Here is a 14,348-nt window from a genome sequence, read left to right on the forward strand (position 1 = left end):
GATGGCCAGCCAACACAGAACAATGAACCTCAGAAATCACTCTACTAGTCCATCTATCAGGAACAAACAGTTTCCCCACTGGACAGCGGTCAGGTTTGTCAGCCTGAAATTCCTGCAGAACCCGTCGCAAATCAGGGGAAATGGCAGAAAGGACCACCCCTTCCTTCAGAATGCCGACCGGCTCAAGTACCTCAGGAGAATAAGGCAAAAAACTCCTAGAGAGGGCATCAGCCTTAATATTCTTAGAACCCGGAAGATACGAAACCACAAAATCAAAACAGGAGAAAACAGGGACCATCGAGCCTGTCTAGGATTCAACCGTTTGGCAGATTCAAGGTAAATCAGATTTTTATGATCGGTCAAGACCACAATACGGTGCTTGGCTCCCTCAAGCCAATGTCGCCATTCCTCAAACGCCCACTTCATAGCCAACAACTCCCGATTGCCGACATCATAATTGCGTTCAGCAGGCGAAAACTTACGGGAAAAGAAGGCACACGGTTTCATCAAGGAACCATCAAAATTCCTCTGAGACAAAACGGCCCCTGCCCCAATCTCAGAAGCGTCAACCTCAACCTGAAACGGAAGAGAAACATCTGGCTGACGCAACACCGGGGCAGAAGTAAAACGGCGTTTAAGCTCCTGAAAGGCAGAGACAGCCACAGAGTACCAATTCGTCACATCAGCGCCCTTCTTCGTCAAATCGGTCAGGGGCTTAACCACACTGGAGAAGTTAGCAATGAAACGGCGATAAAAACTAGCAAAGCCCAAAAATTTCTGAAGGCTCTTCACGGATGTGGGCTGAATCCAATCATGAATGGCCTGAACCTTAACCGGATCCATCTCTATAGATGAGGGAGAAAAAATGAAGCCCAAAAAAGAAACCTTCTGCACTCCAAAGAGACACTTAGACCCCTTCACAAACAAAGCATTATCACGAAGAATCTGAAATACCATCCTGACCTGTTTCACATGAGACTCCCAATCATCGGAAAAAATTAAGATGTCATCCAAATATACAATCATGACTTTATCACGATAATTCCGGAAGATATCATGCATGAAGGACTGAAAAACAGATGGAGCATTAGAGAGCCCAAATGGCATCACAAGATATTCAAAATGGCCTTCGGGCGTATTAAACGCAGTTTTCCATTCGTCACCCTGCTTAATACGAACAAGATTATATGCCCCCCGAAGGTCAATTTTAGTAAACCAACTAGCCCCCTTAATCCTGGCAAACAAATCAGAAAGCAAAGGTAAAGGGTATTGAAACTTGACAGTGATCTTATTCAAGAGGCGATAATCAATGCAGGGTCTCAAGGAGCCATCCTTCTTAGCAACAAAAAAAAATCCCGCTAAACAAAAAAAATCCCGCTCCCAACGGTGAAGAAGATGGCCGAATATGCCCTTTCTCCAAAGACTCCTTAACATAGCTCCGCATGGCGGTATGTTCAGGCACAGACAGGTTGAAAAGTCGGCCCTTAGGAAACTTACAGCCTGGAATCAAGTCAATAGCACAATCACAGTCCCTATGCGTTGGAAGGGAACTGGACTTGGGCTCATCGAATACATCCTGAAAATCAGACAAAAACTCTGGAACTTCAGAAGAGGAGGAAGAGGAGATTGACATCACAGGAACGTCATTATGAACCCCCTGACAACCCCAACTAGTCACAGACATAGACTTCCAATCCAACACAGGATTATGTATCTGCAACCATGGAAAAACCAGCACAATAGCATCATGCAAATTATGCAACACCAGAAAACGACAATCTTCCTGATGGGCTGGCGCCATGCACATGGTCACCTGTGTCCAAAACTGGGGTAAAGCCAAAGGTGTAGCATCAATGCCCCTTAAAGGAATAGGGTTCTGCAAAGACTGCAAGGGGAAACCACAACGCCTGGCAAATTCAAAGTCCATTAAGTTCAAAGCGGCGCCTGAATCCACAAACGCCATAACAGAAAATGATGACAATGAGCAGATCAAGGTCACAGATAACAGAAATTTAGGTTGTACAGTTCCGATGGCAACTGAACTAGCGATTCTCCTTGTACGCCTTGGGCAGACCGAAATGACATGAGAAGCATCGCCACAATAAAAACACAACCTATTCTGACGTCTGAATCCTTGTTGTTCCATTCTAGACAGAATCCTATCACACTGCATAGGCTCAGGCATCTGCTCTGAGGACAATGCCACAGCGCGCACAGTTCTGCGCTCCCGCAAGCGCCGATCAATCTGAATGGCCAGAGACATAGAATCACTCAGACCAACAGGCGTGGGAAACCCCACCATAACATCTTTGACAGATTCAGAAAGACCCTTTCTGAAAATTGCCGCCAAAGCATCCTCATTCCATTTAGTCAGCACAGACCATTTTCTAAATTTCTGACAATACAATTCTGCCGCTTCTTGACCCTGAGACAGGGCCAACAAGGTCTTCTCCGCTTGATCCACAGAATTTGGTTCATCATATAATAATCCTAGAGCCTGGAAAAAGGCATCTACATTAAGCAAGGCCGGATTCCCAGATTCCAGGGAAAATGCCCAATCCTGAGGGTCGCCACGCAGCAGGGATATGACAATTTTAACCTGCTGAATAGGATCACCAGAGGAACGAGGCTTCAGAGCAAAAAACAGTTTACAGTTGTTTTTAAAACTCAAAAATTTGGACCTGTCCCCAAAAAACAAATCAGGAGTAGGAATCCTAGGCTCTAAAAGCGGAGTCTGAGCAATATAATCAGAAATACCCTGTACCCTAGCAGCAAGCTGGTCTACACGAGAAACTAATCCCTGAACATCCATGCTAGCACAAGACTCCTCAGTCACCCAGAGGAAAAGAGGGAAGAAAAGCCAAAGCAGACTACAGAAAGAAAAATGGCTTTTTCTTCCCTTCTTCTGAGATGCATTTAACTCATTGTTGGCCAGTTGTACTGTTATGATCTTGTGACCGTGGAGCCGCATGAGAGACTTTCTCAGGAGTAGGTGGTACCTGTACTGACCGCAAACCCTAAACTAACACCGCAACTAGAAGTAGCCGTGGGATGTACCTAACACGTCCTAGACACCTCGACACAGCCGGAGAACTAAATACCCCTATAGATGGAAATGGGAATTCTATCTTGCCTCAGAGCAGAACCCCAAAGGATAGGCAGCCCCCCACAAATATTGACTGTGAGTATAAGAGGAAAGACACACGCAGGCAGAAAAACAGGATTTAGCAAAAGAGGCACTTCTAGCTAAATAGAAAAGGATAGGACAGAATTCTAAGCGGTCAGTATTAAAATCCTAAAAATATCCACAGCAGATAATACAAATATTCCACATCTAACTAAAGACATAGAAAGTATATCTGCATCTCCTGAGAATCCAGCATGACTGAAAAATCCAAACAAAGTCTAAGCTGGACAAAAACACAATAAATTGCACTGAATTGCAAAGCACACTGCATGTGTGCACAGAGACAAAATACCAGACACTTATCTTATCTGAATTGGCAGCATGGCATGAGGAGCCAGAGAGAGATGCAATCCCTCCAAGTACAATGGACAACTGGCACTGACTCATGTAGCCTGCACACCTAAATACCTAATAGAGCTGCAATCAGCAGAAACAACTGCCCGGATTACAACCCCAAGACAACTGCACTACCACCAACAACCACCGGAGGGAGACCAAGAGCAGAATTCACAACAGGAAGCCTTTCCATCGCTTTATGCTTTCCGGACCTGGGCTGTCCGTATCAGTTGCTGAAAGACCCTTTTCTGGGGTGTTTGGTCGCTCCATTGTTGTAGGAACTGTTCCGGGGACTTGTTGAAAAGAAGGCTCCCGAGGTCTTTTAACATATTCATGCCAAGGGTCACGGTATGGTCTTTAGCTACTTCTCCATCCACCAATACTACTCCTCTTCTCCCGACGTCTTTACCACAGACCTCTATTTTCATCCATACCACCCCTGCGACCGGGATGGGCAAGTGATTGGCCACCATAAGTTTGATCACAGGGCCCCATTCGGGCTGTAGCGCCTCCATGAAGTGACGGTGGAAATATCCCTCAGACATGGTGGTCACTTGTGAGCCTGTGTCTACCAGGCACCGCACCGCTCTTCCATTGATTTCTACCCAGACCAGGGGGCATGTGTAAACAAGGCTGGGGGGACTTTTACTACTCCTCCTCTGCTCTTCACGCTCCGAGCGGCGTCCCTCGGGCTCTGAGCCACCTAGTTTAAAGGAGGGCGCGGGGATGGTCGGCTCAGCCGGGGACACCATCGGGCAATGTGACTGGGTTCTCCACAGGTGTAGCATGTAAGAGGGCTTCTCCTCCGGGTAGCTTCACCCTCCCTTCGGGGGGGTAGCTTCTCCATCTCGCACCAAAGGGCCGGGCCCTACTGCCAGAGTTCTTCTTGAGGCCGCCATTTCTTCACGCACCTGCTTAATCTCCATTCTCAGGTCCTCCACCCATTGAAGGATATTGTCTGCGGTTGTGGTTACCTCCCCGCTCCATACCCTCCCCACTGGCCCTGTCACTCCCTGTTCTTGTTCTCGCACACGTGCCTCACTGGCAACTTCAGAGAAAGTCATGTCTGGCTTTACTCGCATGCGCTCTCGCAGTGCCTGTTTCATCATTGCATCACGCAGTCCTGTCACCAGCTGATCCCTGAGCACCACATCAACTGACCCTACACCTACACCGTCCTTCCTTCTGATAGCAGTGTGAAGCTCTTGTAGGGCGTTCATGAATTGGGTCACAGTCTCCCCCTCTCTTTGTACCCGGTGAAACAGTCGCATGCGAAGTTCCCCTACGTCAGTGGAGTCCCCATGTGTCTCCTCCAGTATGCGCAGCACTTTGTCCAGGGTATCTCTCTCCCGGGGAGACCTATGCATGACAGAATCCCGTGCCTCCCCCTCCAGGGCCATCAATGCAATTTCTGCCTCCAGGGCTGGTGTCATGGGGTGCATCCGCATCTTTCCCCGGATACACTCCGTCCAGCTCCACAGCATCACATTGTTCCCAGTGAACCTTGGCAAATTATTCAACATGGCTCCCAGAAAAATGCTAGACCTGGGAAGTTCCCCAACAGCTTCATCTGCCCTTTCCGCTCTACCTTGTGACATCCTGCCGACTACACCAAGTGTAATAGAGTGCAGGTGTTGAGCATGTCACCACGGAACAGACAGACCAACTCTTGAGGGAGTTTAGTAACAGGAATAGGATTCTCCTCGCAGGGAGAAAACAGTGGGATATAAACTGATAATATAACCGTGCAAATATATGGAAAGCAGTATGAGTTCCCAGACAGTCAAACAGTATAACAGTAGTAAACGGAATTTCTTGAGAAAACACTTATCAGTCTGATGAGGACTTGCTTGTAGGGTCGTCTTCTCCAACGTAGGCGCCGAGAAACAGCGGCACTTGTCGTCCCTCTGTTATCCGTGGGCTGTGTAGTCTCTAGGAACCCGCAACCTGGGGTTTAAGGGGTTACTGTGATGGACAGAGGGGATGCTAGGCAAACGGGGTCCCCTCTGCTCTGAGTCTTTTACTTTAACAGTACAGCCTATCCCGGGAGAACGATGCATAGTCTATTATTGAGTCCCTCAACAGGAATCAAGGGCTCTGCACCAATACCGTGGATACCAGGGGCCACTCTCTGTCTCTGCACGGGTCACTGTCTTTGCACAGGCGTCAGGGCGCACCTCTCCAGTCACAGCAGAGTCCGTTTCATGTACTCACAAGATGCAGTCTTTCTGGACAATCCCCCTGTATTCGTCCTCCGACCGGGAGCCCTCTCTCATCCCCGGAGCGCAGCTGCGTGCTGTTCTGACCGCTGTACGCCCTGCTCTCCCCACTGCACCCGCTGCTCTTTCCGCTGCACACGCTGCTCTCACACTAGAGCGCATGCCTTTTCTCTCTCTCTTTCCTGTCTGGGTCTCTAAGTCTGCCCCCAGGGAAACCTGCTGCACAGCTACATGGTTCCAGGCATGAGCAGAGAAGGTAACCCCTTTACATTATTACACACTGCTAAAACTTTCGGCAGCATGTATGAAGCTGGCTGTGTGATTTGGGCAGCATGTATCAGCTGACAAGTTCCCTTTAAATTTGGTCTTGGGTATATATTTTTTTATAACGGGTGCAGTTTAAGGTTATATTTAAGAGTCTTGTCTGAGGTCCCAGTACATTTAGGAGGATTAGTTTAAGGTCTCCATTTAACTAGGGGTCTTAATTAATTCATGTATTTGGCTTGAGGTACGAGTTTATTTAGGGTGCTAGGCCTGGAGTCTGAATTAATTTTGGGATCTGGTCTAGGATCTGATTTAATTTGGGATTTTGCGGATATTTCCTCTATTTGAATAAAATCCAGAGCAAAGAGCTATTATTAGTTTTTATACATTTTGGGGTCTGCTGGAGTCTGTTCATGGGTTTGCTATGTCCTTGTTATTCATCCTACATTTTCTGCCCATGTTGCTGATAATTTGTGTGGTATTGTACAGTTTCAGGGAGGGCAGATAAAACAGGCTATAGAATAGGAGGAAAACATTTGAATAGGAAATCAATGGGGGATAGAAGCTGTATGAAGATGTATGAGCTATTGATGAAGACCGCAACATTTCAAATATGAGCAGAACTCACATCCTGCCTATATTACCAAGAAGGACACTCCCACACGAGAAAATCTGAAACTTGAATAATTTTCTCATGTATACTGTACTGTACAGTCACAGGGAGAGCAGAAAAAACAGGCTATAGAAAAGGAGGACAGTACATGAAATCAATGCAGTATAGAAGCTGTGCTGATGTGTGAGCTAATGAGATGGCAAAACTTTAGATATATAGAGAACTCTCATCCTGCCTATATTACCAAGAAGGACACTCCCATCAGATAAAAACCTGAAACTTGGATCTGTTTATGAGGGTCTCTGGAAATGAATTAATTAATTAATTTGTTTATTTATTATTTAATGAAGATTTTGCAATTCTGTTATCTAAAAGTAGTTAATAATATGTAAAAAAAATATTTACCAGGATTTTATTCCTGAATTGGATCCTATGAGCTGCACATCACAGAAGAAGAGGAGCAAGTCAGCAGTACCTAAAGTGGAGAATAACAAAACGGTGCAGACTATGGCATCTACAGTGATATATTCTGCAATACAAGTCACCCACTCACACACAACCTAACCCAATAAAAATGTATGGAAACCTGAGAGCTGTAAATATTGGCCAATCTGCCCCATCGTCGTTGTGCGGTGACAGTAATGAGACTCTCTCCGCCATTTACATTTATTACAGACCAGTACATACAAATCACCTGCAAAACAAACACATTGCAGCTAATCACATCAGCTAATAGGACCAGCGGCATATTATGGGGCTTTAGTCATGATCACATTTTATACATTACTGTGCAAAGAGTAATTCATCCATATCACACCGTCAGCAGCCATGTCCAGGCCAGAAACACTGCGTTATGTTATTATTGCATAAGATCGGTAACCTATGACTACGTATCTGACATGCAGAAATAAATTTATACATATATTTAATAGAAAAGATTTTTAAACATATAAATAAAGACTAACTAAACTAAAGCTAACCCAGCTTTAAAGGGAATCACCCTGCTTTTGAGGTCCAAAAGTTAAAAATAAAAAATAACACAACAAACCATGCACTATATATGGAGGATAGGGAGTGAGAGACAGATCTCACACTATACATGGAGGACAGGTAGAGAGTGACAGACCCTGCACTACACATGGTGGATAGGGAGGGATTGACAGATCCCATATTATACATGGAAGACAAGTAGAAAGTGACAGAGCCCTCTCTACACATGGAGGATATGGAGAGAGTGACAGATCCCACACTACACTTGGGGGGCACAAAGAGAGTGACATTTTCCACACTACACATGGAGGATATGGAGAGAGTGACAGATCCCACACTACACTTGGGAGGCACAAAGAGAGTGACATTTTCCACACTACACATGGAGGATATGGAGAGAGTGACAGATCCCACACTACACTTGGGGGGCACAAAGAGAGTGACATTTTCCACACTACACATGGAGGATATGGAGAGAGTGACAGATCCCACACTACACTTGGGGGGCACAAAGAGAGTGACATTTTCCACACTACACATGGAGGATATGGAGAGAGTGACAGATCCCACACTACACTTGGGGGGCACAAAGAGAGTGACATTTTCCACAGTACACATGGAGGATATGGAGAGAGTGACAGATCCCACACTACACATGGTTGGCACAGAGAGAGTGACATTTTCCACACTACACATGAAGGACAGGTAGAGAGTGACAGACCCCATACTACACATGAAGGGCAGGTAGAAAATGATAGACCCCTAACTATACATAGAGGGCAGGTTGAAAGGGATAAACACCACACTACACATGGATGGTAGGAAGAGAGTGACAGACCCCACACTACACATGGAAGGCAAGAATAGAGTGACATACCACTCGCTACTCATGGAGGATGAGTAGAGAGCGACAGAGAAAGTAGAGAGTTATACTCAGCCATTTTAGGCAGACCCATTCACAATAAATGGAGTGGAGGCCAAGCATTTGCTCCTTTGCACCTTTCAAGACAGGACTGCAGAGGGTTTTAAGGGTTCTAGATTCACCATCTTGAGATCCTAGCAATTGGACCCCCTGTGAGCCAAAAGTTATCCCCTGTATAATAGATAAGGAATAATGAGTTAATTTTTGGATAAAGCTTTAAGCCCCTGGGTGTAAGGAAGAATGAAGAAAGCAAGCAGAGGTCTAGATCAAGGTAAGGCATTGAGGCACAAAGTAAATGGGGTAAGAGTTTATAATAAAATGATCATCCGTAATATAGTAATATTATTAAATTGCTCTAGATATTGCAGAAAGCAGGGGCTGGTGAGTGTCCTATCTGTTACCCATGTCATCACTGTCCTCCAGTATCTAATCGATCATTAAACCGTAATAACCATTCTCATTTCTAACCTTTCAATTTATTTCTAGCCTCAATCAATATCGGCACATTCACAGGTTCCAGCGCGGATATTCTTCTTCCCCCGCACGGTGGATGGAATGTTCATTTCTTACAATGGAAAAACCCGAAAAATCAATTTTTTGAATTTCACTAACTTTAAAGCCTCATTGTCCTTCTCTTACTGCCTGTCACTTCTCCCCAATATAAATATATATATCTTCCAGGAACCTGCCGTTGCCAGCAGGGCAATGAAAGATAGATCTGTTTTAAAATGTAATGATAGGAGCGTTACATTCAGCAAATTGATATCTTCTACTGTATCTAAAGAGACTCCATAGATGTTCTTGTCTATATGCCCTGCCGGCGTCAAGGATCCATAAGTGATGTGAGAAGTAATGGACGACACTAGCAGTGATTGATTTCCCTGTTGATCAAATAAAACTCGTCATAAATGATAGTTCCAGGAGGATGAGCTGGAAGCGCACGTGTCGCAGACAAGCCATAAAAGCAGTCCGGGGCCTCAATTTACCCTGAACATTGTATCCAACCGTAATGACTTATAGCAAATCAATAAGGTCATTCTGCCATCCGAAGTGGGGAAGAATGGGACAACAGGACAATATCATCCTACATTCATTTCTCCTTGTATTCAAGAGTAGGAAATGAGCAACCATGCCTGAAGCCATCAACGTACAATTAAAGGCCTCCCACCACCCACTCACCAGGGCACGCCAGTGTACACACTAATGACCCGAATTTATTAGCACCATTGCTCCTTGCTCAGCAAGTTCTTCATGTTTCCATTGGTTCAGATAATATCATTTTCTTGCATCATACATGAACAATTTCCATCCAGATATAAAAATGATTTATCTATTTATCTTGATATTATCCATCCATCCATCCAAGGGTGCATTCAGACGTTCACGCCAATCATTCCCAAATAGGACCACAATACACGGTCTGGCCATAGGTCTCCCAACTTGAGTGTGACATCGTCGTAGAAATATATGAAGCTGTCAGCTCAGGTCAGGAGACCCGCGTCTAGTCTGTGCATTGCGGTCTGATCTTGGACCAATTTGCATGGACGTCTGAATGAGCCCTGGATAACATAGAAATGGAGGCAACACTCCAAAAAGAATATAGTGCAAATTACTGAGCTTTATTGGCCCATTTGGTGACGTTTCGGTTCATAGTGTGAACCTTTCACAAGCCATTTTACAAGTGACTTGGACTGGCCCACAGGAGAACAGGAGAATCCTCCGGTGGGCCGCTGTGCAGGACTGGGCCACCACCGTCTTATATGAGCAGTACTTGGCATAATATACATTAATCACTATGTACAGACAAAGTCTAGTGTTCATAGAAGACCATTATTTTCTTTATATACGTATAGTACAATTGATCAGACTATCGCAGGTTCAATTTCCCAAGGGGACTATTAAACACAGGTAAAAAACAAATGTTTTAAAAATATGAAAAAAAAATGTCAAAAGTTCAAATCACCCCCCTTTTGCTCCATTAAAAATAAAACAAATAAAAAACCAACATATTTGGTATCGCTGTGTTCTTTAAAGTCCAATCTATTAAAATATAAAATAAATTAATCAGATCGGTAAATGGCGTATTGAGAGAAAAATCGAAACGTCAGAATTACATTTTTTTTTTGGTCACCTCAACATTGCAATAAAATGCAATAAGAGATGATCAAAACATCATATCTACCCCAAAATGTTAGCAATAGAAACATCAGCTCAAGATTCACAAAATGAGCCTTCACACAGCCCCACATCACGAAAATTGAAAACATTATGGGTCTCGGAATACGGCGACGTAAGCCAAATTTTTCTTTTTTTTTTAAATAATTTTCAATTTTTTTTTCATCACTTAAGTAAAAAAATATATATACATGTTTGGCATCTGCGTACTCACACTGAAGTGGAGAATCATATTGCTTGGTCAGTTTTAGTGAATATGGTAAATAAAAAAACAACAAAAATTGTGGAATTGCACTTTATTTGCAATTTCATCAAGCTTGAATTTTTTTTCCTGCTTTCTAGTTTATCACATGATAAAATGAATGCTGTCCTTGAAAAGTACTACTCGCCTTGCAAAAAGCAAGCTTTCAGATGGCAATGTGGATGGAAAAATACAAAAGTTATGGCCCTTGGAAAAAGGGATGGAAAAACAAAAAAAAAAAAAAGGAAAATAGCCCGATCATGAAGGGGTTAATGTCAGTTTTGAGAATATAATATTACAATGATATGATAATAATAATAATGTAGTTAACTTTACTGACCTAAAGAAAAAACAGTTAAAAGAATTGGAGTTAATGTCCTGTTACCCAAAAGAAACACCAGAGTCCCCGGTGACACGGTGACAACGTACTGGTCATTATTCTTTGTTTGTAGCCTTTTCCAGCTCTAATAGAAAATTCCTTTCCACGTGGAGGACTATAACCCAGTTGTAAATATATGTATTTATGTATATACAGTTGTCAGGATGAGGAATGATCGTATTGATTTGCCGTGAATCATCGTTCATGCCTTACGTGCTTGAGTGCAAATGGGGAGATGTGAAAATAAAAAGGTATCATGACCTTCAAAGGGACAAGTCGTAACAAACAGAGTGACTCACGCACACACAGCAGATCAGGCCACCGCAAACCTAGTGTCGAATGTACAGTTTTGTGCTTCTGCACTAAAGAGAACAAGGCAAACAAGAGGCTTTCATTCATGGAGTTCCCGTAATACTTGGTTGAGTGAGCCGGGACAGACAGGTCTTTCATAGGCACAGCCTGCAGCTGAGGAACTGACTACCGGTACTAGTGTTCTGAACTTTTCATCAGCCCTATGTGTGAGCTGCCAGAGCAATACTTAACCACTCTCTGTTCCCTGCAGTTTCAAGGGGACCTGGTGGAACAAAGGCAAGGGGAACCGGATCCCTGAGCAGGTTGGAGGCTTTGTGTGTCCTCGCTGAGTAGAAGGAGCTCCCGCCTCTAGTCGTGTCATGGAAAAGTGCTCTGCAATTTGTTTCTGTTAAACAGGACCTTTCTCTAGAGGAAGCATTTGGCTTTTCATCCCTACCTGTGTCTGGCTGCCAATCTGTCCGTGAGTCAGGGGATTTTGTAATACTAAGAGATCTAAGAGATTCATACCAGTCACGGTAAAGTCTTTAGTATTGGCATGGCGGCAGTCACTGGCCACTGAGGATGTCCCAACTTTACCCCAACTTCAAATGATGAGGGGGGAGAAGGATGATGCTGCTGAAATTCATCATGCCCAATACATTTAAGGTACCGTCACACTAGACGATATCGCTAGCGATCCGTGACGTTGCAGCGTCCTGGCTAGCGATATCGTTTAGTTTGACAGGCAGCAGCGATCAGGATCCTGCTGTGATGTCGCTAGTCGTTGAAGAAAGTTCAGAACTTTATTTGGTCGTCAGACCGGCGTTTATCGTCAGGTTTGACACCAAAAGCAACGATACCAGCGATGTTTTACGCTGGTAACTAGGGCCGCGCTTAGTAACCTGATGTTTACCCTGGTTACCAGCGTAAAAGTAAAAAAAAAAAAACACTACATACTCACCTGCGCTTCCCCCGGCGTCCGCTTCCTGCACTGACTGAGCGCCGGGACCGGAAAGTGAAAGTACAGCACAGCGGTGACGTCACCGCTCTGCTGTTAGGGCCGGCGCTCAGTCAGTGGAGGAAGCGGACGCCGGGGGACGCGCAGGTGAGTATGTGCTGTTTGTTTTTTTTACTTTTACGATGGTAACCAGGGTAAACATCGGGTTACTAAGCGCGGCCCTGCGCTTAGCAACCCAATGTTTACCCTGGTTACCCGGGGACCTCGGCATCGTTGGTCGCTGGAGAGCGGTCTGTGTGACAGCTCTCCAGCGACCAAACAGGGACGCTGCAGCGATCGGCATTGTTGTCGCTATCGCTGCAGCGTCGCTTAGTGTGACGGTACCTTTATTCTTCGGAGAGATAAGCCAGTATCATAGGAGTTTGGCCACTTCCACCCTGCTTATTATTCCTCTCCATCATATAAATTGGCCGAACTTCTGATTTCAATGGGACAGGTTGATCATTAAGCATATACTAGGGCTGTTGGTCTTTCTAAAGGCACCATGCACATTACATTAATATCAGCTGAACCTGCCGATATCCACTGATTCGGCCAACTGACTAATGTATGTTTATGGGCGGCACCGGCCGACTTACAAGGGGCGTTCATTAAAGATTTCCCCTAGCCTACTTCTGTTTATCAAAGGATGCTGAAACTGCACATGTGAGTGTAATGATATAAGTCTCTATAGGTTACGTGCCAATTTGCAACTCAGAACTGATAACAGTCTTGATGTTACAGGTGCTGAAGTGGTGTGAGGTTTGATAATGGACCCAGTGGAGTACAGAGCAGTCATCAAGTTCCTTTACTTGAAAGACCGCACACCAAAGGAGACGTCTGATGAGATGAAAGAGATTTACGGTGATGATTCCCCATCATATGATGTAGTCAAGAACTGGCATCTTCAATTGAAATGTGGTCGGACTTCGGTGCAAACAGCTCGAATTCCAGGGCGACCCCACTTTCATATTGATGAACACACCATCCAGCAAGTGGAGATCGTCATTTTGGTAAATCGCCTCATAACCATTTGCCACCTAGTCCTTGGAAAAATGTATCCAAGACCATCTTCACATGCATAAGGTATCCGCTTGCTGGGTTCCCCAGCTGCTCACACCTTTCCAGAAGTAGCAATGAGTGGAATGCTCTCAGGCTCCATTGACGATGTGCCATGGAGACCAGGAGGACTTTTTTCAAAAGACTGATCACACAGGATGAAATCTGGGTCCATCACTGTGATCCTGAGACTAAAGTCCAGTCGATGCAATGGAAGTATCATGACTCACCGACTGCAAAAAAGGCACGTGCCCAACCCTCAGCAGGCAAGGCCATACTCACAGTATTTTGGGACCATCACAGAGCAGTATTGATGTGGAGCGCCCCCACGCAAGGGCAATGGGGTACTCGGCACCTGGTCCTTCGTTTCGGGGGGGATGTCACGGTGGCCTGACCCGGTCCGTGGCCCTTTGAGGGGCGTCCAATAAAAGGTGTAGTTTGTATAATGTTTGTGACGCCACCTGTGGTATTCGGTCAGGGTGACCGACGCTGCTTAGGGCTCCGCTGGGGTGATGTTATGGCAGCTAGATGGTATACCTTCCCACAGGTGAAGTGTATCCCCAGGGCTTCCCAGTGCGTAGTTGGTGGATGGTGAGAGGCGCAGTAAAGAACGAGGACACAAGGTTGCAGTCTCTTTACCTTTACTGAAGGCTTCAGTGTCCACAGTCCAGGGCA

The sequence above is a fragment of the Ranitomeya variabilis genome, chromosome 4, assembly GCF_051348905.1.
Source record: "Ranitomeya variabilis isolate aRanVar5 chromosome 4, aRanVar5.hap1, whole genome shotgun sequence".
NCBI classification, from domain to species: domain Eukaryota; kingdom Metazoa; phylum Chordata; class Amphibia; order Anura; family Dendrobatidae; genus Ranitomeya; species Ranitomeya variabilis.